General features: G+C 38.1%; 1 protein-coding gene and 1 long non-coding RNA gene across 8 annotated transcripts in view; one reads left to right on the top strand and one right to left on the bottom strand.

Moving 5' to 3' along the window:
• Positions 1 to 13,361, top strand: part of LOC121111332 — an 83,810-nt gene extending 70,449 nt beyond the window's left edge. Inside the window, exon 4 of the long non-coding RNA XR_005861706.2 lies at positions 12,576 to 13,361. This is a non-coding gene — a long non-coding RNA (uncharacterized LOC121111332). The remainder of the gene's footprint in view (positions 1 to 12,575) is intronic.
• The window catches only part of SCN9A (sodium voltage-gated channel alpha subunit 9), a 68,826-nt gene extending 44,007 nt beyond the window's left edge, over positions 1 to 24,819 (bottom strand). For 4 of the 7 annotated variants that reach the window (XR_006939790.1, NM_001293282.2, XM_046943463.1 and 1 more), the window contains exon 1: positions 15,368 to 15,454. The gene's annotated coding sequence lies outside the window, so the exon portion shown is untranslated. Of the gene's footprint in view, positions 1 to 15,363; positions 15,455 to 17,523; positions 17,626 to 18,118; positions 18,225 to 18,945; positions 19,025 to 19,981; positions 20,118 to 20,446; positions 20,553 to 24,689 lie in introns of those variants that run through there. The other 3 variants (XM_040703347.1, XM_040703349.1, XM_025152140.3) reach the window with 3 other exon arrangements.
• Between the last annotated feature and the right edge of the window lie 338 nt (positions 24,820 to 25,157).

Genomic DNA, 25,157 nt, shown 5'->3' with positions numbered 1-25,157 from the left:
CTCAGTTCTCTTCAGCTTGCTGTTGTACTTATGAATTATCACTATACCAGTCCATACACTGGTATAATGAGACTTTATCAGTGCTTCGCATTGGAAATCACTCAGGTGCTAAGTGACCCTTGCCCCAAAAGACTTCTCTTTTATGAGAAGAAAGACATGAAGATATTTACATTACAAACTTTATCATTTTTAATCAATTTTCTGTTTAAATTCTCAGTACAGACAACCGTCAAAGCTTTTAAATACAACTTCTATCTGTGGATGTAAATGAATATGCATGTAACTCCTTGTCTTGATGCTTTAAAGATAAATAGATAAATTCAATACCTCCATGGATACTTTTTTAATTACAGAGTAGCTGCTTGGAGATGGAGCTATGAAGCAATACCCCTCACTATTTATTTTCAAATAATCATGGTGCTTGCTCAGTGTTTAGTTTCCTGTGTTCATCGGCTGAAAGAGAGTAGGAAGGAGAGTTAACCACTATGCAGGATTCATTTACGTTCTTCACACTGAGCACTTCTTATTCAATAATTGTTCTGAGTTACAAACTGAACACGCTACTCAGATTCTAAATAGCTATAAGGTCTCTTCAGAATACAACTGCCAGAATCGCCCAATTATAACCTAAAATTTATTTAATCCAGAAATAATTTAAATCCCACAAGTCTTTGCACCAACAGATGTTCCTTAGAACAGTGAAAAATAACTTTTATTCTTGTACAGGAAAATTTCAGATGAAAAAGGCTGATTTAGCAGGATGTTTAAAAGGAAATGTGGGTTTTTTTAGGCATTCAAATTTAAAGGAATAAAAACATGTTTAAAACAGAAAACCTCCAATAAAAAAGGGAGGTTTTCAAAACTACTTACTCTGGTCTAACTTGCAGAACAAGTGCCCAAAAGGTTCATGGTCAGCAAATGAGCAGAAGACAAATGGCAGTGACAGCACTGCAAGCTGCTTCTCATAGTTAAATTTCTCTTGCATCAGATGTGCCAAGAGTGATTCCAAGAAGTCAATAAACAATGCATTCAGAAAATTAGGAAGTACAGTACTTCTAGATTAAATTTTCAGAAGCTCTCTGCATCCTTTTGCACCTTCACTAAATGAATGCTGTCAGAAAAAGAAAAGAAAAGCACAAAGCCTGAAAATGAAATGTGAAGAATTACCAAAATAGGCAAACTGCTTTCATATGTTCTGCCTGTAAGAAGTCCAGACATTTACAAAATCCTTATAGGTCACAGTCATTACATCACCACCTGCTCTTGTGCTCACAGAACTCTGTATCACGCTGTTCTGTCTCCCATTGGTCTGGTACTCGTGAGTTATGCAATCCATCAGTATATAAAAGTTGAAAAAGTAGTCTTTCTTGCAAAGCAAGTGATGTCAATGAAACATCCTGCTTGAAGAGTTAGAAGATTGCCTAGAATCATTTCATAAGAGAGACAAAGCAGTAAGTAAAACATGAGTTTTACTATTTTTCTTCTCAAAAGAGATATCTAAAAATCTGTGTGGTCCTTAGTAGGACTCAGGTCCACAGAATGAGAGCATTTATTCACATATATGTACAAAGGAATCCAGAAACTACTCTACTGAACACTGGAAAATGTTTTCTTCAAGTTCACACACTCATTTCCTATCTGTCTAATGCTACTTTACAACCAACTGAACACTCATAGTGCAAGTTCTTGAAGCGGGAATTCTTATTTTATTTAGCATATATGAGAATTGAAGCTTTTAACATAATAGCAAAACCTGATTATGCAGGTGCTCCTTGCATAATGGACCATTTATTGGAAGGTGCTCAGCCACTCTGCTTTCTAGCACAACAGAATAAGCATTATGGTATACCACATTATGTTACGTGACTAATGTTAAATTAGTTTTATCAAAAGCCACTCACCACTTCCATAAATATTTGAAAGATTAAAAAAAAACACACAACAAAACAAAACAAAAAATCACCACCTCAGTTATGTTTAAAATGGTTACAGTCGCCTAAATGCTCTTTGGTACTATGAGCAAACATGTATATATAAGTGATACTTAGAAGTTACATAGTCGGAAAGAGTAAGTACCGTTACTTTGCTGAATTAATAGAAGAAAGACACCATTTACAAGAAGAGAATTTGCTCCCCATTACAGTTGTGCGTAACACAAGGATAGGATTTTTTAACATCTTACGCGAGGGGCCTGGAGAAGGATGTGTCCAATAAAGATGTTTTTTGCATGTATAAAATGCAAACATTTCTGCAAAATAAAGTGGACACTGAGACAAGATTCATACTATTGAGCTTACCGTTTATATTCTCTTGCTAGAAGTCTTGCCTAACTGCAGCCATGCCACATTTAGTACATTCATGTTGAGTACAAAATCCAAGACATTAAATCTCTGTGCAAACTGTAGTGTTGTCAGATGTTTTCTCACTTTTATTTTATAAAAAGAAAACCAAAGAAAAAACAGAGCTACTCTACTAGTCCTATGTCTAGGACCGCTTTACAGGACAAAAACTGAAATGAAATCTCCCAAAATTCAGGGCTGTGAATAAAGGCAGTAAGTCAGAGGCTCTCCCCAAAACTGTCTGGAAAGAAGCTGAACATCAGAAACATTTTGGCATTGGTCAGCCTTTCAGTAAATTGCTAATAAAACCAGGGAAGTTCTGAGATCTCCACTTAAGAGCTTTGATTCTAGTGAGTTGTATCAATAAACAATTACAACTGTATTGTTTTATAAAGCTTTGAGAAAAGGAATGCACAATTCTTCTGGCATATAGAAAATTCTATACATTTATACAGTTATCAATTTTCTGGTCTTGTAGCAAAAAGCAGTGATACACAAAAAAATCAAATCTTACCATCATGTATGGCTTTCCACTAAAGGATATGATGTCTACTAAAATAGGCCTTTCTCAAAATTACTCACATTTTGCTTTCCTTCAGAAATACAAAACCAGATTTTTTTTGCCTTCAGCACTTGGAACTTCATATCAATATGCAAACAAGCAAGCAATTAACTGTCTTTCTAAACGAACATACGCTGTACCTGAGAATTTAAATTACTTGAACTTCTAAAAGAATCTACCCTGAGAGAGAAGAACTCAGCAAAAGGTAGATTTAGAATAAGTTAGGCCACAGTGCAAACATGCTGCAAAGAATGAAAGCAAGTGAACTTAACTATCTGCACTGACTCTTGAAACAAAAGGGCATTTTGAGTTAATATTTATTATATATTGGGTTAACTAATTTATGGCAACACTATTATGATAAACAAAGCCTATTTTACTGTTATTTGTTTCCTTAATAAAAAAGTATGTTAATGGCTTTGTCTTTTTATAACCAAATCTTTTTCTATTAATCAGTGCTAGGTTATTGGGGTCCACAGAGCTGATTACACAAGATGGCTTTTCTTGCATTTGTTTATAAAAGACACATGCTAAAATCTACTATCCTGGTGCAAACATCTACAGAACCCTGCCTGTGACCCTGGAAGACAATCTAAACTTGCTGCTGGTTGTTCGTACCAATCATTTGATAAAAACACATTATATAAGAAGGGGCAAACGTTGAATAGAAGTAAAATGCCACAAATGAATTATATATTCCATTAAAGGTGCTATTTGGGAGAATTTTTGAAGGCTGAGCCTTCTGTTCATTGCCTGGGGGAACCCCCACATCGAACTGCAAGTTAAAGCATTTACGGCTGGGAGGAAAAACAGAAGGTAAAGTTTCTTTCAAGTTTTTAAAGCTAGGAGCTGGATTTTCCAGAGTGGACCCATTGCTGATCCACTAAACACACCCTGTCAAAGGATACTTTGACATACTTTCTATTTAAGACTGCCTCAAAAGCAGATGAGAACAACTACACAATTTTTTGTTCAGATGGTAATAAATAAATTACATGCACACATTTCAGAGTACATAAGCACTACACACAGCAGAGAAAGTACACGTATCCACATGTGAGATTTTTCATTAGCTTAAGTCTTGCAAACAAAGCAATAGTAATCCAAATGCAGTATTCTACACATATCAGAATACTCCAAAGAAATGAACAAAACCTTGTACACAATGCTCAAACAGTGCAGAGACACCTCTGAGTGATCCATGCTAGAGCACAAAGGCATAGCACTTCCTATACATTAGACTTTAGACCATTATGTGGATCAAACTTTCAGTATCACAATTCCAGAAACTTTCCTGATTTAAACCAAATTAAAAATAAAATGATCTCAAATGCCTTACTACTACAAGATTAAAATCAGTGTGTTGAGATCCCAAGGAATTACTGCATCAACGTCCCCATGAGGGTTTCAGCAATGCAGAAAGTATCTCTGCGAGTTATTACCAACTACGTGAAAATGAACATGAACAATTTCATCCTATTCTTTAAATTTACATAGACACATAGATACTATTTTTTAATTCACCAGAAGTCTCAAAACATATTTGTTTCCTTTAAACTACAGGAGCAAAGCAAATTTTCCTACCTATATTACAAAATACAATTTTCTACTTATTCAAAACTACTGAAACTATAAAGCAATCATGAAGTTTATTTGCTGTTTCTTGTTACAGTGCAATAAGGGTGATGGAATTTTTACTTGGTGTTTTAAAGACTATTTTAAAATCAATTCTGCTGCACTTGGATTTTCCAGGTGCTAAAATGAGATGTTCTGTAAAAGGGTCAGAGATAGCAGAAGTGAACTGACGTAGATAAAAGATTGCAGAAAGAAAGTGTGCTTTGTGAAACTTGTCTGAGCTTTGCACACTTTGCCATGTTAGAAGCTTTAAGGCCAACAAACACAAACCACTTCAGGTTTTCTCTCTTAAACAGAGGGAAAGAATAAGCTGTTTTTTTTTGTTTGTTTTTTGTTTTTTTTTAGGCAAGACAACGGGGTGTGCAAGAGAAAGCATGACTTCTTTGTCTTCCTCTCACCAAATTCCCCCCTACCCCCCCCCCCCCCCCCCAGTATAAGTGGTAAAAACTGGCTGTAGACTGCAAAAGAAATACAGCAAGCAGTATAACCAGACGTTTCAGTTCTTCATTCTGGCCAGACAGGCTCCCTGTCCCTCCCTTAATGGGCTCATTAGTGTAATCTGAGTCTACTTTTTGTGCCTGTCTAATTTTCTAGAGCCTCAGCTGCTGTTCTGAAAAATCAATACAGGCTGGAGGTGATCGGTAAAACCTGGCTTGGATTGAAATGATACTGAGGCAAAATTCACAGATCTGTTCTAACCAATGCTTATACAGCTTTATGCAAACAATCTGAAAAAGGATAACCGCATCAACGCACATCATAGCAGAAATGTATGGAAATACATTCTTATTAAAAAAGAATTTAACACCTCCAGTATATTACTGAACTTTTGTTAGAATCAGAAAAAAATATTTACTCATGACATCTGTTTAAAACCTTCTGAAGCAATTAAGCATAAGTAAAATTGAGATGAGGGTTCAATGTCAATTATGCAATTAAACAGCCTAGAATGCAGTGCTGTGATGCTACAGAAGATCTTTAGGCTGTCAAACACATTGGCAAAGTTCACTGTATACATCCCAGTGAATGGGACAGCATGAGAAGGAATGAAAAAAACAAGCTAGATGGCTTAATACCATGACGGGAAACCACAGAAGAGAGACCAAGATTCCAGAGCTTGAATTTTCCGAAGGATTCGTCTTCCCTCAACCCCCTTTCCCACTTGACTTTCTATTTAACCTGACTTTTCAGTGTTGGACAGATTGACACTGAAGCTTACTGTTATATACCTGCCAGATGGGTTTCACATAAAACTTCCGTCGCTACAGAAAACCATACAAATCCTATACAACTGAAGGCTTTGAAGCTGGAAACATGTCTCATGTTTTAATTTACTTTTCTTATTTACTTTTCCTTTTGAAAAGCTATTCCTGTCTTCTGGTCCCTATATAAGCAGCAATTACGGTCAACACAAAACAAGCTTAAGTTATTTTAAAACAAAACCCCAAAGTTATGGTACCCCAGAGCCTGCAGAGGAAAGGATAAATAAACAAATAGATATGGCAGTATTCTCTAAAATGAAACAACATAACCTGTTGGATGAAAAAGGAAATGCAAATCTGAGAAAGTAATTTAGTAATTTGATTTTACAATTATTTGCCTGTCATTGAAAATATTTTGTTCTTCACACTTAAATAAAGGGTTTCAAAGCCAAGGATGCAATAACTGATATCAGCTGCCAACTGATGTATGAAGTAGAGGCGGTAATCAAAGACATAGTGCACTGAGAGGTTGATAAATACTGAAATACTTATAGTTATTAATGAAGCATTAACGTCAATCAGCAAACCAGGGAACTCTATTTTGCAACCAATATATATGGCTCAAAGTCTAAGTTAAAGATGTTCCTTCTGCGGGTAAAAAGAAAAAAAACTTTCACCTATTAACTATAAAAGATTCCTGATGGGTAATGATAAAAGCATTATTTCTATGAGCTATTTCATCAAAAGCTGCAAGCAATGATAAATGCAGTGTTCCTGTGTAATTCATTCTTCTGGTCACTGACAAAAAAAAAATTCACTTCATAGTCTTTTGAAAATATCCATATTTTCCCAAACATGCCTCACCCCTGTAATTTAATGACTGCAAACTAAGGAGAAAAAGTTAATTGTTTTACTGACCTGAAACTTGATAATTTATGAAAACAAAAAAAATATTTGCAATCATTGCATTAGATGCATATAAAAAATTCACTTAGTTTACACTGCATTATCAGAGTATGACATTTGCTGGAAGAGAAAAGCCACAGAAAAAGTGTCTGTCAATCATATTTAGTCAGAAATCACAACCAATTTGCCTGGAGTTACCTGTTTTTCACCTGACTTGAAACCAGAGGTTCACAACCCTTCTAAATGAGCACACTTGGGCACTTAGCATCATTCTACGAATCATTTGTTTGTACAAGATTTTAGATAAACTGATGAAAGCCATAATTCGGCATTGTGAACCACCCAAAGAAAAGTAAGACTAGCCTGGTCAAAGCGCTCATCCCAGCCATCAATGGAAAAATAAAGTAAAAATGTGATGAGGTCAGCAATAACTCACGGCAGATGACTCCATGCAAGAACCCAGAACGAGGTAACAGCTTTAAATGAACAGTTTCTATGCATATGCTGAAAATTGGCAGAAAGCAGCCATTATACTGCACAACCACAATATAATTATAACTGAACTGTAAGACATTCATTAAATACATTTATTAAAAAAACCAAACAAACAATACAGAGCACAGGGTTTCATTTTTTGTTTGGTTTTTGATATTTTTTTTAGTGTAATTCACCGCCTTTTCTTTCAGACTAAAAGAAAGCAGCTATTTCAGACCAGACCACCAGATCCACTGTACTTTATCAGCTCTGTGGAATGACACTCATTTGCAAAATCTTCCATGTTCCTTCCTCCCCAGTCATACAGTAGGAATAAATAATTTAATGAAGTACTCATCAAGAGAAAGGAATAGTCTATTAGTCTGTGCCTGCATTCTTTTCCCCTCACTTCCTTGAATCTTTTAGATGTGTATACATTATAGCTTAGCAAAATAACATGACTATGAACTTAAGAAAAAAAGCTTCCAAGTATCTTTAAATTCATTCTGGGCATTCTATAATCATACGTAAAGAATCAGTATGAACAGGATGTTACAACTTTTGGGAAAGTACCAGAAAAATCACACTACAGAAGAAACTGGAAGGCATAAAAAACCACCCCAAACAATGCTAAGTATCACTCTTAGAAAATCAATTACATTTTTCAATCCCCATAATTAAATGTTCATCTGCTTCCAGAAGACACTTAAAAGCACACAATCCTCACTTGCCAGTAAACACATCTACATCTCTTAAATTACTTACGAAGGACAAGATAGTCATTTGACCCATTCCTCCAAAAGTGGGAGGGCTGCACCTCACAATTATTAGCCAGTTCTTTATGTCGTAGGGCCACTGGCCCATTTGGCCCAACATTGAACTAAAGAAATCCAGAAAAAGTATGTAAAGTCTAATGCTGCAGAAAGCGCATAAAAAAGATCTAGCTCACATCAATGTAGAAAAGCAGTAGAAAGGATGAAAAGCACAAAGTCAGGGTAATTTCAGTTCTGTCTGATCACAGACAGAGCTTCTCGAAAAAGGGAGTATCTGAAGACTTTATTGAAAGAAAAGGGAAAAATCTTTATTGAAGAAAAGGGGGAAATCTGAAGACTTTAATGAACTTCCCACTCAGTTTTGTAACTCCTTGCCAAATTCTTATGCCTAAATAGAAAAGCACTATGATGGATTAGTAATAAAATAACACACATACTTTGCTAGTGATTGTATATTGTCACAAATACAGCATCTGCTTAGTGCAGCAAAACCTCTGGAAGTCACTCCTTTATTCCATTTCATCATGATGAAATACATTACCACTGCATGGAAGGACAGAATTCTGCTTGAGTTCAGCAAAAGGACTACGGCGCAACAAGATGAAAAGAAAACATGCCTCCAGGGATCGGGAGACGGAAGGAGAGTGCCGGAAAGAATTACAAAATAAGTGATTATGGTTATTTCATGAACCAGACAAATGGACTTTCATTCAATTCAATACATCTAATTATCAAAATTATCTTTTTTAAGCCGCAGAACTGCTACAAAATATCTTTAAATATCATCTCTGAAAGTCATTAAATATCAACTATGAGTATCTACACCATCAAAGCTTTGATCACATCTACACAATAGCTATCATCTTACAAAACAAAAAAATAATGACTCGTATATTCATACATCACTTGAAAGAAATACCATTGATTTAAGTTTCTAAGAATATAAAGATCTACAAAATTCACACCTCTGATTGCTTTTACTTAATTTTATATTTTTCAGTTCCTTCCAGGTGTCACTAATACTGAAATATCTTTTCCCAGCTGAAGCTGAGGGTCATGTTATCAATGAAGTGCTGGGTCACAATTGAGAAATTTGAGAGTAAACTGAGTTTTTGCTTTTTATAAAAAGTGATACAATTTTTATTAACTTGTGAAACTAGAGTAAATCCTTCTAAAAAATGACACCAGTTACACACAAGCAAAAAAAAAAAATCTAGGAGTTACAAATATCAAATTTAAATTAAACAATATATTTCTCTTTAAAAATGTGGTATAAAAGACGAAGCTTATTATTTCCTAAATGACCCTAGTGGCTTACCTATTGTTAACTGGGACAGAGTTAACTTTCTTCCTAGCAGCTGGTATGGTGCCCTGCTTTGGATTTAGGGTGAGAATAGTGTTGCTAATGCACCAGCGTTTCAGTCCGCACTAAGTGAAGGACTTTGCTTTATATCACGCTGTCCTGCCAGTGAGGAGGCTGAGGGAGCACAAAGAGCTGGAAGGGGACACAACCAGGACACTGACCCAAACTGACTGAAAGGGCATCCCATACCTTACGGTGACAAAGCCAGAAACAAAACTGGCAGAGCTGGCCAAGGTGCTAGGAGCTGCTTTTGCTCAGGGAGTATCCGCACATCCATTGGCTGATGGTGAGCAATTGCACTGTGCATCACTTGTTTGTTGGCTCTTATTCTTTCTTTTCCTTCCTTCCTCCCCCCACCCACGCCTTTTTTTCTTATTATCTTTACGCCAACCTATGAGTAGTAGTTATTTTTACACTTCTATCATTCTTCAATTCTCTCCTCCATCCCACTGTGGAGAGGAATTAGCAAACACCTGTGTGGTGCTCAGCAACCTGCCAGCTTAACCACAAACACACCAGCAGACCTAAACTTGAATTTTAGGAAACACTGCATGATAAAAACCAGCATACAAATCCCTAGAAAAAAAAGATGGAAACAGCATGGTCATTTCAAACACAAAAGCTCCTGAAAAGAAAACACAGCTCTCATGAGCTCACTGCATTGCAACATCCCAGAGAAACCCATTTGTTCACGCAAAACTAACACAGTGGTTCATTACTTCATGTAGCTACAGCCTTTGAAATCTCATGCCCAGGCTACATAAGAAATGCAGCCTGTGTTAACCAAGAACTCTGAATCCAGCAGGCTGCAGGCAGAGGTGAAGCAAACAACTATCTTACGTTCTCCAAGACAGACCCAGAGATCAACAGCATCTCACAAGTCATCACCACCACTGCTCTAACAAAAGCAAACACAAAAGTACTGAAACAGAAAAGACATTCTATTTTTGCTGGGATAGAGAGAAGAAAAGTAGTTCAAACCATTAAAATTGCTGTCTCCTAACAAGTAAATGGTCATGTTCCTGGACCAGTTCCTTCTGACTGCACTGAACTTGTGATCTCTTAATAAATATCTGTCAGGTTGTGATGGATTGGCAAGGAAGCCAGTCACTTACATGGGCCCTTAAAATGAGGTAACTCTAAACATGAAGTTCCTTCTTCCCCACCATTCCTCCCTATGTCCATACATACCTAAGCAATGAGTCTACATAAGATTTTCATCATATGGATCACCTCACTGACTGTCTTCACTCTCTGCTTCCTCTTTCAGCTGACCTGTAAATATTTAAAGGTAACCAAGACAAGAAGTGTCTAACTAGGAATTTCAGCTCTGGAATAATGACTCTATCCTTCACCCTGACTAACAAGTTAGGAAGACAAAAAAATTTAAAACATCTTGTACATCAGAAAACAAATCCACTTAAACTTGCAGCATATGAGAGTTTTACAACAGAATGTTGTAAAGCATTTATACATGTTGCAGCTACACAATATGTGGTGTTTTCCACTGCCTCTGTTAATTGGACTATATACACATTTAAAATTCTGAAGATACTGTATGTCTCCAAATCACTCAATTTATTTCAATTCTTTTGAGTCTAGACCTTGCCGAAAAGAGAACTTCTAGCTAGAAGTGAGATGAAGACAGAGGAGCTGAGCAGGATCAGCACAATGTCATTTGCTGGCCTCAAGGCCAAGGAAACGTATAGTTCCCGGGCACTCAGTACCAGGGAAGCCACAGATGTATTTAGGGCAAATAAGCCTAACTCCCTAGCAGGTGGCTGACCTCCAAGTCAAACATTTCCTCACTGGCTGGCCAGAATCCCAGAAGATAGATTTCTGACTATTATAATGGGCTTGCATGCTACTTAGAGCCAGACAGCCAACAAGTGTACACATGCTAATGAAGCTTTTGGGTCTAGAAACAAAAAGCTCCTTCCTGGCTGCTATCTGATCAAATATCAAACATTCCTTCTGCACACATGGCTAACTGTCACCCCATGAGTTGCACAATGCTGTCTAGCCCAGGAAAGCAGGCATCAACAAGTACACGCAGCAGCATGTAAGTGAAGAGGAAGAGGTGGAGACACAGGGATGGCTGTGAGAAGAGAATGAGGGGTAAGATGCTCTAGAATTGCTAATGCAAAGAAGAAAAGCCCTGTATAGGCAGTAGGAAGGAGAGGATACAGTCTTACAGAACCTGCCAAAGCCTATCTGCTGATACAGAAATTATTTACACACAGGAAAAATACTTAGGCAAAACGTTTCCCAAGAATGCTGTAAATACTCCAAGAGATGCATCATACATTTGGGAAATTTGGAGATATATGTACGAACACAGTCAGATTTCAAATGGCATACTTAAAGCACACAATAAAAAACTCTGCAACTGCACTGTAGGACATAAATCAGTACCTGAAACAGCACAGAATTACTACCACCTTAGAATGAGATCTAAGTGGGTTTCAAAATTCAGTCTATTTTTTTTTTTCTCCTCAATACTTTCTCAATTTTATTATGTACTCACTTCCATCCCAAGACCATCTGTACGGTAAATTAGAGTTGTTCAGACAGAAAGCCAAATGGTGAATCAAATGCAGATGGCTTGCCTTGTTATTTCCAGGAACTCAGGCATCAAGACTTGGCGGTCTCTTAAGGAGTACCCACAGGAAAGGCAAAAGCTCCCAGAAATTACATGCTGCTGTGGGTGCATTATCAACAGCATCGGATATTTGTCCAGGCAAGGATGTCAGGCAGCAGCTCCAGTTCCTGTACCCATACTGCCCCACCCAGGGGCATTACCTACCCCTGCATGCAGAGAATTGCTCCCAGTGAATATGTATCCAGCACACTCGCAGAAGCAGACATCACTGCGAGGGCACAAAGGGATGCTTTGTGCCTCTCCACAAGTCAGATCAGTCTCTCTGAGAAATTTTTAATAAGAATTTTATATCCAAAAGTTCAGGGTAACATTCCAAAAGCATCTTCTTCAAAAGACACTGCTTCAGGCTAACAAAAAAATAAAATAGATCTACATGTCAATAACCTCAACAACAGAATGATAAGCCAAGAGGATCAACTAAACGTGTAGATGAACAAGGCACTGACATTTAAAATTTGTCAGAAATATGTTACACAAGTGCATTTACTTCAAGAGATTTTGTTGCTTTTCCCTTATTTAACTTGTTGAACTCCAGGCAACAAAACTTCATTCATTCACTAAGTCCAATTTGGACAGAATTTCTGTTGAAATAACTGTACTAAGCTTATCAAAATACATTCAAACTTCTGTCGGTTTTGTTTTTGTTTTTTTTTTTCCAGAATGCAACAACAATATGCAAGACGGTTTAGCTTTTCACTTAAACTTCTGAATTGCTGTTCAATTTCTACAGTGGAATTCTCCCAAGATTTTAAGATACGATATTGAACTTATTACATAGCACGAGAATGTGCAACCTACAGTTAGAAATGCAAGAAAGAGTTTATCTCCTACCTGGAAATAAAATAGTTAACAGTGATAAAAGCCTTAACAACAGAAGCCAGATAATTAATGGAAATTTACTCCTGGACTCGAGTGGTTGTGGCTGGCTGAAACATTCAACAATAAGAATGACTCAACTCTCCCTAAGGAGCATGACATCTCTGATTATTATTGATAAATATGGTCTTGTCCTGGGCTGAGCTTACAATTTACTTCAACAGAAGAGAAAAATCTTTTTGAAAATTAAATTATACCAGCCTCCACTCTGTGCATTCTGCATTGTATGCACGTATGCACTCCCAAAGGACATGCTGTATTACTAGGCATCCAACTCAATGTCCCAATAAAAAAAATAAAGGAGGCCACGTGTGCTTAAAGGATTGGGCCCAGGCATATGATGCTTCTTTGCATTGGAATAAAGTGGAATGTCTTGTCCATGTTATCACTGCTTATTAGTAGTAATGGTGTATTATTAATAAATGCTTATGTGAAAAAGAGTGTCATATTTACCATCTTTTCAACACTACATCAAAGATTCCTCTTTCCTTCAAACAAAATAAATGAGTATTAAAATAAAATACTGAAGAAAAAAATGTCCATATCAATACTGTACTGGAAATAAAGCCTGAGATTAACAAAATCCATTAAGAAGCCCAGTAATTTGTTCACGTCCCATACTATTTATCTACACTTTGCATTTCTTTTAATGAGAGTAATTAAAAATCAATACATTCCACCAATTTCCACTTCTTTCTGCTGAACTTCAGCTGCAAACACTAAATTATGTTTTGAGAACAAAAAGGGAAACTCCGGCTTTTGTGTTTCTTAGGAATCATATGAAAGTATCTATGAATGCATTAGCCTCACTCAAATCTTGCATTTTCATAAACTGACATTCATACAGACTTAAGTATATATCTTCATAAGATCATTAGGTCCACTTAAAAAAAAAATGTAAGAAAAAAATAAAAACAAGAGCCTAGATGAAATTATCTTCTTAAATCCCTAACATATGTAGGTGAAAGAGACAGAGTGCAGCTGCAATGACCTGAAACTACTCTGCCTGACTGACAACCAGCCTGGTGCTGGGCAAACCGGGCAGCACCAAGTGCCTGCCTCCACCTGCCCCAAGGCTCCATGCATGATGCTATGGCTGGGCTCTGCCTCCTCACCATGACACACCCTTTCCCATCAGGACCACCAAGGAGCCCTGAAGCCCAACACACAGGATGATTACTTTCTATTTGTGTCCAACAGCTTATTGAACAACAATGCAACTGACCAGATCCTAATAAAAAGATCTTCAGTCCAGACAGAAGCGAGAGGACATTTGCCACCCAGTACTGACATAAAAATGGCAATATCAAAATTGCCTTTCATTCTCTATGAAAACCCACACCATACTAGTGCTGGCTTGCTATATATCAGATGATAAACACATCATTACATTAATTCATCTTCAAAGTATTAAAGTGTGTTTATTTTCTTTATTTTCCTAACTCTCATGCATATGTATTTGCTCCAAACATGCTTCACTGGAATAAAAACCACAATTTTCACTTCCACTACTGAACTTCACTTTTTCCACTGCCCCCAAATTAGAAGTGTTTTTAATGCATACCAGAAACAAGACATGCTAATAAAAAAAGACACATTATATACGTAGGTATACATATGTAGGGGAGAAGTGTACTGATACTTATTTTCTGGAGGAAATTCTTTCCCCTACATGACTTTTCACTGAACAATCACATGCTTTAATACAAGGGCTGTTCCCATGTTCATTTGCTTAACAAGACACTATGAGGTCCAACCAGTACCCTTTGTGTGGAAAGCACGGAGCATTTCTGCACCACCACCACTTCTACAGAAAGAAAGCCACCTTGCTCCCTCTGAAGCACAAGATGGGATGCCAAAAGTTTAGAGTTAAGGTAACACGGTGCCTAAGAGCAAGGAATGCATCAGGTTCTGATTTACCATGTGAACTCCCCCCAGTAAGGCTGCTAGATGTGGCAACACGTTGTTGCTCTTTGTATCTATTCCTGTTGTTCTCTGTCCGCCATGCACTTCTTCGATCTTCCCACAAATGTGGCCACTACTGCTTAGCAACCAGGGGAACATGACAGCAGACAGCAAAATCCTCTCCCCATAGCTCACCCTGTTCCATCTCCACATCATAAAGTATCTTTCATAGCCAATTAAGAGGAATGCATGTTGTGTGGCCACAGAGAGACTGAGTGGGACCTCAGGGGTGGCATGGGCTGAGCTGGGGTCTCTGCTAGGTGCATGCATGGAGAGCAAATTCAACAAACTGATGACTGAAAGACCCCGATATATGTGGGTATAACAGCTCCCCAAAGGCTTATGGCAACTAATATTTGAAAAGAACAGGGAAAAGGAGGAGAAAAAAGGGAGAGAAGTGAAGGAAGAGAAAGAAAGAAGAAAAGAAAGAGCTGAATATCAAGGCGATGGGGAACAGAAGAGCTTTATGCCGCGGCATAAAGCCCTCAGCACTCCAGCCGCCCAAACCGCCAAGACCGGAGGGGAGGGCCAAGAGCTCGCGAGCAGCACCAAGAGAGCAAAGTCCAGACGAAACCCCGCTAAGCAGCCGGGAAAGCAGCTACTCACTCACTTCTCCCATGCCACAGGTAGGTGTTCCTCCTCAGCGCTGCGCGGCCGCTGGCCGCGTCTCGAGCCCTCAGCTCCGCACCGCAGCCCCACGGAGCCCCGCCCGAGGGAAGCACCGCGCCCGCCGCCGCCGCGCCCCCTGGCGGAGGCCAAGGACAGGGCGGGGCCCGAGGAAAGGGCCGGTTCTGCCCAAGGAGGACGGGAGAAGTATCACTGGGGATACTGGGAGACCTCGAAAGCCTCGGGGTGCCGTGAGAAGGGGGCGGCCGTGCCCACCTCAGTCGAGGCACGCGGCGGCCACGGAGGGCGGGAAACCCCGCCCCGCTGCTGGGCGCTGCTCCGGGGCGGGAGGCAGGGGGCGCTCTGCTGGGGGCGGCCCGGGGCGAGGGCGGGCTGCGTGGAGCACAGGAGGTCCTTACAGGCTCCAGGGCGTCTGAAGAGCACTAGGCTCTGAGACCCTAGAGCTCGACTTCTTAAAACGTACATCTATAGCCTATATGCTAGCTACAACCAAACCCACAACAAAACATTTTAACTTATACACCCACCTGGGCTCCGTGGCACTTTCAACGTGAATGACTTATATTTCTGAAGGCCTGCCATGGCCTGTGTGCACTGCACTTACTGCCCCCCTAATGTTCTCAGGAACTCTCTGGAAGACTGCATAGACTACTTAAGGCTGCTGTTTTTTTCTGTGGTCCCAGACAAACTGCTCATGAGCTACATCCACTTGAAGTCACTGGAAGTATCTTAAAATCTCTGCTAGTTCCAAGCACACAAGGGCAACATAACATGGTTTTGATGTCAGAGAGTACAAGTTTTGCATTTAACTTTCACAACAGAGTAATAATCCAGGTAATAGCAATAGCTACCTTCACCTTCTTTGGAAATAGATCTCTTTGGAAATAGCTCTTTGGAGCTACCAAAACACACACCACAAAAGTAAGTTTGAAAACGTTCAGATGTGATCTGCACTCACATTTACTTGCTTCTAATCCATTATGGGCATAAGATAACGGGGAGGAAAGAGGTGCTGCAAGAGTGCTGTACTCTTCACTTTTTACCACTGTAGGATGGATAATGAGTCGTGTTTTTCTCTGGCATACTTGGGCATTTCTCCAGGTTATGCTGGATTTGATACCCACTCCCTAGCCCTGCAGAGCCTCCAACAGAGTCATGTTCGTTTTTGAGGCAGGACAAGCCTGATATTTCATACAGGGATGATTATGGAGTTGGCTAATAGCGGCAGTGCATTTAGAAATTACTGCACTTTATAGAACCAATGCATTTCCTTAGAACATAGAATACTAAAATAAAGTCATTTGTCATATTACATTAAGACAGGACATTTAAAACCTACATGGATGTGGTGTTTTTATACAAGAGAAAGGATTTTAACTGGAATAGCTGATCAGTATGTGACAAACTTTATCTGATGCAAAAAAAACTGTTTCTGGAGAGTGAATTGCAATAGGTAAAGTCGTAGCACCCCCGTGTGTTCAATGTGGGTATAGCTTCATAATCAGTACATTTCTTGGAATCACAGATTATCCAAAGTTGGAAGGGACCCACAAAGATCACTGAATCTCGGTCACACACTTGAGCACCCAAAAATCAAACCATATTACTGATAGCATTGTCCAAAGACTCCCTGGCAGCTCAGGGCCATGCCCACAGCCCTGGGCAGCTGCTCCATGCTCACCACCCTTTGGTGAAGAACCTTTTCCTAACACCCACCCTACCCTCCCCTGGCACAGCTCCATGCCATTCTCTCAGGCCTTGCCTCTGCCACACGGAGCAGAGCTCAGCACTGCCCCTCCGCTTCCTGCAAGGAGCTGCAGCTGCCATGAGGGGTCCGCTCTGCTCCTCTGCTCAGGGATGAACAAACCCAGGGACCTCAGCCACTCCACATGCATTTTACCCTCTAGACTCTTCACCATCTTTGTAGTTATCCTTTGGGTGCACTGTAATAATTTTATCTCTTTCTTATATTGTGGTGCCCAAAACAGCACCCAGTGCTCAAGGTGAGGCTGCGCCAACACAAAGTACTACTGCATTACCACCTAAGAAACAGGGTGTTTAACAGGGATACTTATTAACTTTCTGCAGTACACAGATACACAACAGAAGGTACCCCAACATACATGGATAATGTGTTACCTGGGATCACGTTTTAAACACATCCTTCAGCACTGTGTTGCTTTTAAAATTCCAGTTTTGTCCTTGTAACTACAGACTTCTGATTTCTCTTGATGAATCTCTCTAGGCACAAAGAAGTCCATGTTAGATTTCTCCCTGAATTCCCCATTTAGAAAGAACAAATTAACTCACTGAAGAGTCCTACAAAATATCATTGGACAAGGAGTAGCCTGGAAGTCAAAAGCCCCCATTGTACTACAGAAAGAGAGAACATCACCAAGAGTGAAATTATAGCTTCTCCTAAATATCAAAAAACACCATGTGTAAATCAACAGAAAACAAAGAGAATTTGAAGTTAGCAAAGTAGCAGAAAATATGAATGAAAAGCAAGGCTGTCTATGTTTAAGGGATTTTAATATCTACCAGAACAGCTGGCCCAAGAATTTGCCCCTAAGGATATCAAGTTATTTTTGGGAGAGGTTATACAACAAGCAGATTCTGCTCTGGGGTGTTTATGGCCACTCTTTTAGGGTGAGGAAAGCCCAGATGCCAGCCTAGTTGTCTTGGTAATGTATACCCATAGATGGAGATGGTAATCTGGCAACAGGGGACTCACCTGTTTGCACATACTGCACAGGCAGGTCAAAAAACAGCAGCTCTTACAATGGCCTTCACTTCTTAGTAGGGCGGTCATGACAGTGGAGGTAGGATGAGGCTTCTCTCTAATGTACATGATGAAAAATTGATGGGTGAGAATAGACGTGCATCATATCACACATAGAGAATGTTTAAATTTGCACACCATGCATGCAGTAGAATCACAACAGGAAAGCTTGACTGAGAAGCTCCTTACAAATATACATTTTCATGCATTTTTTTGGAAATAGGTTGTCTTAGCATGAGGCCTTATACTGTTCATGGGATAAGTGAGAATGAGGCAACAAATGAAATAATAATTAAAAAAAAAAATGTTGCAAATTCCTAGGGCTCTATTCACCTGAAGAACAAACTGCAAGCTTTTCAAGTGATAGCATCCAAGGAGTGCACCTAGTTCTCATGTACATATTCAGTGAGTCTTTAGTGGAGAAGAGATCATTTAGTAATGTGGCCAGTGAATATTATTTACTTGACTGTGAGAATAAATTCAACAGACAGCTTCTGGTCCTCCCTTGTTTGCCCCACCTCACATCTCAGCATTGCCAATAAATGAAGGGGCCATTTGTGCTGTTTGTTCTGTCGCTTCCCCTGCAACCTGCACAGTACTCAATCTGAGACTGCACCAACGCAGAGAACCACCAGAGAAACATGGTGATCAAACAGTTTATATCACATCAATCATATGCATGTTGCAGTGCACAACTTGCTTTAGGTCCACTATTAGAGAAGGAAAGCATGGATACAAATGTGCACAGTATAAACATATTGGACCCTTTTGTAACTTACTGTTGGGATCCTACTTTAGCAGGAGGCTTGAACTAAATGATTTCCAGAGGTCCACTCCAATCCCTGCAATTCTGTGATCCTGTGGGGAAGAAATGTCTAGTACCTATCTTGATATAAATGAGTCAAATGAAAGTAATAACCAAATGGAAGCTGCTGTGGTTTGTAACTACACACAGTGTATTTTCTCCAAAACCTAGCAAAGAAAAGTTGACCTTTTCAGTCAGTCTTATCTACTTTCCTACTTAGAGTATATCATCTTAAAGTACAGAAGAGACTTGCACTTTGCCCAAGCCTTCTGCCAAATAATAGTATTACCATACAGTGCATTACTGTTCTAACTTTTCATTCATGGGCATGATAAAAAATGAGAGACTTCATAATAGGCTTCAAAAGGTCTAGTCTCCCGCATCGTATTTCCAACTTGGCATCAGGCCATGTTAAAGTCACAGTGGTTGCATTAATGGACAGTTTCCTCGCAAGGACTGGATAGATGCAAAATGAAAATAATTATCTTCTGTTCTCCAGCAGTCCTTGTTAATGCCAGTCATGAAATACTGCTGTCTAAGGAGCTGCTTCACTGGTGCCTCTGCAGTAAGCCAAGATCAGCATCATTCCCAATGCTTACAAACAGTAAGAAACAATTTTATCATTGGAATTTCTTAATGCATACTTATATTACCTTTCTCTTAGTCAAGAGTGGCCCTTTTCTTCTAAAGTCATGCCATCTCACTTTACTAATTACATTGTTTGATTTTCCTTTCTGGCATTATCTTATCAATCTTCTCCCAGCTTTTCTTTGCAGCGGTTTCTCTTATATGTTAGGATAAATCACTCACATGGCACCCTGCAGCAGAATTGTCATGTGTGTGAACTAATTCTATGACAGTAGTCTAAGAATTCAGCATCAAATTCAATGCAAATTGTTTTTTGATGGTGTTGAGTCAGTATATCCGTGCCAAAAGTTGCAGTATTTAAGTAGTAGTAGTAAAGGCAAAAATGCTATGTCATGAGGTGCTGCTGCTGCAGCCCTACCTACCAAAGGACCAGCTTCAGCTGATTCTGAAGTGCAGTTGCATCAAACTGCGTGCTAATAGTACAAGGTAATGTGTTGCTGGCTCTGCAATTCCTTTGTTCTTCCCAATAGCTTGTGCCATCTGGCTTGTGACTCAGAACTAGGGGACAAGAACTGAGGTGTTAAGACCTTTCAAAGCCTGTTAGTGAACTAGAAAGCAACTAGGAAATAACCAAACTTAAAAATACTGGAAAAGCAAACAGCAGTAAAAAACTGCACATTTAAGACTTTTCCTGCAGAACAGCCCATTCAAGTTTAAGCAAAAACAAACTGATAAATATACAAAGATATTAAGAAGAAACATATGAAATGTCTCATTAAGCTGCCTTGTCTCTGCACTTAGAAGATACACAGAAAAGAGTGCTTCAAGACAAAGAAATGTACAGTGGGTAATGAATTAAGGGAATTAATTTGCTGCTTCCTCCTCACCTTCTTTCAACATTCCATTAACCATGTTTTCTCTCCAGTAACGTTGTACTGAAATGTGCATGTGAAGAAATCTCTGCATTTCCACATATAACAAATGCTGTTACACCTGTGGGTGTGGAATATTAAAAGATTGGGAAGTTGAACATAGGTGAAAAATGTTACGAGTGTTTAAAATTGTTGTAAAAAAGCACTTCTCATTAGAAAGAAAAAAAATCCATTCTTAATAATAAATATGTAATTAGTAAGAAATAATAAAAGCATTTCTTATCACAAAATCATTTACCTACACCTCTGTTTCAAAACCACATCAGTGCAAGCTGTTAGCTCAGTTTCCAATCCTAAAATACATACAGTAGAAAAGTCAGATCCACTTTACATATGTGAAATCTATACCTGTATTCTGACTTAAACCTTAGATAATTTTTACTGAATTAATATTGAAGATAAATGTGAACAGAGATTATCCCTTTCCCCCCCCCCAAAAAAAAACCCAAAACAAACAAACAAGCAAAAAACCCACAAGCATTTCCTCAACTATTCTAAATCCCTTTTACCCACAAGTTGATTAAGTTTTCTCTCCATTATTTCTAATATTTGCACAATTTCTGTCTTTAACTGAGAGAGAAATCCAATTGTTGCTGTAGTTCATTGTCAACTTGCCCTGAAAAAAGGATTTCATGGGAGTGTATGATGTAGAAAGTGAGCTCTTATTTCAGAGGAAGTATCTGCTTTTCAAATTGCATGTTTTATTAACTTTATCTTGCTGAAGTTTATTCAAAGTCCACTTATACTGATTTGTAAAGAAAATCAGGTCTATGTAGTTTATTCAAAAGCTAAAAAACCTTAACAAGACTTCATAGCCACAGTCTCCATTAGAGGGCACCCTTATCTAAGCCATTTTTGTGCTGGTAAATCAAGCTTAAATTAAAGCATACTTTTACTGTATATTGATGTTTTCGCAAGACAATTTAGTTTGTTGAGATTTCCTCAGAACCTAAAGGATCACCAAAATTAAAAAGCTTTTTAAGTTTTGTATAGTAAAATATGTTTATTTAGCGAAGACAGATTTGTTAGCAAGAAATGCAGTTTAGCTAACGCATCTTGAAGTATAAGAAATGTTTTCTCCTTTATTTTTTTATTCAAATACATCCTATATCCTGTCTTATCATAGTAAAGTTGGGTTTTCTAATTTTGCTGTTAGGGAGCTAGTGATTGTTAGCTACCACATCTAGTTCAATTACTACTGTTGCTCAGAGCTAACATTTGCGTGGAAATACGACTATAAACAGCAGATAAAATTGTTTAATTCATGAATTGTCAATTTAAATTGCCATAAAATGTCTAGCCATTTGGTAAGGTGCCTAGAAGGAAGAATCCCATTTTAAATATTAGAAATGTACTTACAATACACTATTATTAAATCATTAGTATCTGATACCAAAAAGTACTGTTCTACCACAAAATTTTCACTCAACTGCTCCTCACATTCTGACAACCTAAACATTCCCCATTTACATGGGATTTGCTTTGGTTCCCACCTTCTCTATTAGTCTTTACATTCTAGATTTCTCTCTCTTTCTCTCTCTCCTTTTTTTTTTTTTTAAGGGTGCTGATACAGATGAATGGACTGATAGAGTACTTGCTTGAAAAGCGTTAAGACACTGGTTTTGACTGTCTCTTAGCCAGGATGAATACTGCTGGTTTCTTAATTTAAACCGTGAGTGTCTTTCTGGAAAACCATGGTTTGGAGTAGGAAACTGACATTTAGGGTGAGAAATATTTGTCTCTGGAGATCTGCACATGTTAGTCTTTTTAAAGGCATTCCGTATTTGTGAACAACCATTGAAATTTTGTAGCTGTAACTGCTCAGCAGTTTTTCAAAGCAGACTGTAGATCTCATTCCCCATGCAATATAAGGCCTGATTTCAAGAACCTATGCTGGAAAATTTCTTCTTGAGGACTTTTTTCAGTGATCTTAAATACAATGGTACGTGCAAGATCTCCCAAGCAGGCAGAATGCAAATCTACCAACAGATCTACCAGATAAGACTTGGAATGGAGGAAAAATCCCCAGTCTCTGCTGAAAACAGTATAATAACTTAGTGGCTCTGATTAACAGTATAACCATCAGTTTTGTCACAGTGGCCTCAGAAGATAAGATTAAAAAGTTTTTTTGTAAATGATATGATTTAGCATCACATTTTGATTAGGAAAGTTCCTCTTTTTCTTCACACCCCCCCCCCCCCCCCCCCCCCCCCCCCCCATGCAATTCAGCCTGAGTAACATTCACTGTCCACTTAAACAAAGTGAATCATCTGATGATGGACACGGATATACTAAGTTAAATTGTCTATGCAGCTGTTTAAACAATGAAGGCCTACAAGTGACTGCTTGAGCCATTCCTGGTAGTAGTACTGCACTCTGAACCAAACTAAGTAGGAAAGAAATTGTTTCATAGAATCATAGAATGGTTGTTTCTTTCACAGGCTTCTCCTGAAACATGCATACTGAGCCAGAGCTACAGTGTGGGTACCTCTGTAAATATGGTTTGTAGATAAATTACTAAAAAGTAGACAGATCTACTTGAAAAGTAAAAAATGAAAAGACACAAAATAGTAACATCGTTAACAAGCCCACTAGATTTTACCCTGCTTGTGTGATATTCTTCTAAAACAGTAATACACAAGGGACTTTTACAATTTTCTTATGACATTTGCAGAGAGAAGAACATCAATAATTTTTGGAGAAAAAAGCTTAACTTTCTGAAAGAGAACATATCCAGAGGTTTTCTGTGGTCATAGAAAGGTCAAGTGATTGGATGATGAGTTGTTAGAATTTCATATAAAATCACTTACAGTTTACATTTTAATATAACTTTTTCTATGCATACATAAATGAATCAAAAGATTCTTAAAGCATAAAGAACAGAATTATGAAAAAATTCAGCACAAATTTCTCAGCATTTTCAATATATTGAACTTCATCCTGGAAATTCTAGATGTCATTTCTGAACTTTCTCTTTACTGGTGTATTTTTAAAGCCAACTTCTGACTAACTTTATTACCTGGTGATTAGGTTGAAATATCTTATGGAGTAAGGCTACTAAAGAAGCTATTATCCGCCTTTCTCCCACAGTAATTTTTCCATTATGCCTCACATAGCAGGGATACTTCTGTCACATCTCTTGATGTGTAATGAAATAGCCTGGGAATCTTGTGAGAGAAGAAAGATTATATGAAGACCAGTCTTCTTTTTTAAGATCGGGACTAAGCCCAGACAGTATAGAAAATAGCCTCTGTATTAAATTTTGCAATGTATTATTACAATTAACAGCACACATTCTTGAAAACAACTCAGAAAAAGATGCTTGTTTTACTGCCTTCATATTCCTCTCAGGCTCCAACAACATAGAATTCGTTCCTCTACTCTCCAATTTAAATGATGACCCTCCATTATCACAGAGTTTTGCAAATATTCTTGCATATGTGCAAGCTGAACAATACTGTTTCTCTGTGAGAATTAATTTTAAAATAATAATGAAACAGCATTCTATAAAAAGAGATATATTCTCTTGATTTGTTCCACTGTCACGAAATGTCTGACTACATGGAAAAAAAAAAAAAGGCACAGTTTGTCAAATTGCTTTCCTGTTTCAAAAACTGCAATTGTTATTCTTTCTGATTACTACAATACCATATCTTTGCTTTTAATCCACAGGAGTTGTCTATGGTTTAGGTATAAAGACAATAAATGGGCATGATGTAATTAACTTTCTGCAGCAGCTTTGAAAATGTTCACTATTTGAGTAACATTTTTTTTAGATTAAGTAATATGCAGTACAAATTAAAATCTCTAATATTCACCTGAAAAATACCAAAGTTATTTCCTACAAAACATTAATTTTTTCTTGTTTTTTTGTCTATGAGTTGAATTCACTAAAACACAGTACAATCTTATGTAACAAAACCTAAAGAGAATACTGACAATTTATAGTTTGAAATTAAATAGTTTGAAAATACGTATAATTGTCCAATTATCAACTTGTCTAATGTGAAATAGTAAAATCATTACTTAATGGTGACACAGTGAAATGGAGGTGATATTTGATATATGAAGTACTTCCCAGAATCACAGAATCCTTAGAGTTGGAACGAACCCCTGAAGGCCATCTAGTCCAACCCGCCTGCAATGAACAGGGACACCACAGCTAGGTCAGGCTGCACAGGGCCTTATCCAGCCTCACCTTGAATGGGGCATCAACTGCATCAACCTGTTCCACTGCCTCACCATCCTCATATTGATTGTGTACTTGGTTATGCACTGTAACTTCAAATCTACAAAACCGCACCCAAGGAAGGCTGAAATATTAAGATCCGCAATGAAAATGGAATATAAATATATCACTTACAGTGCCTGTTTAATCAAAGTGTGAGAAACAAATAAATTAATATTGTACAATTTCTTTATCCTCTTACAATCTTTGTCACAATAATGAGATGTAACAAGCTTTAACAGAACTGGTAGGAAATGGGTCAGTTCCAATTCCGTAATTTTCAATCTGTGAAGATTTTATTGAGAGAAAAAAAAAGAAAAAGAAAAATATAGAAGAGGTAAGAAAAAGCCCTTCATAGGCCTTGGCATGAATTAGCATTTTGAGATGTTCTGTAGTATACTGGAATACCGCTATCACCATAGCAGTTGTGAGAATGAT

The sequence above is a fragment of the Gallus gallus genome, chromosome 7 (assembly GCF_016699485.2).
Source record: "Gallus gallus isolate bGalGal1 chromosome 7, bGalGal1.mat.broiler.GRCg7b, whole genome shotgun sequence".
Classification (NCBI taxonomy): domain Eukaryota; kingdom Metazoa; phylum Chordata; class Aves; order Galliformes; family Phasianidae; genus Gallus; species Gallus gallus.
Note: the sequence above shows the minus strand (reverse complement) of the source record. Positions and strands in the feature narration are given on the sequence as shown.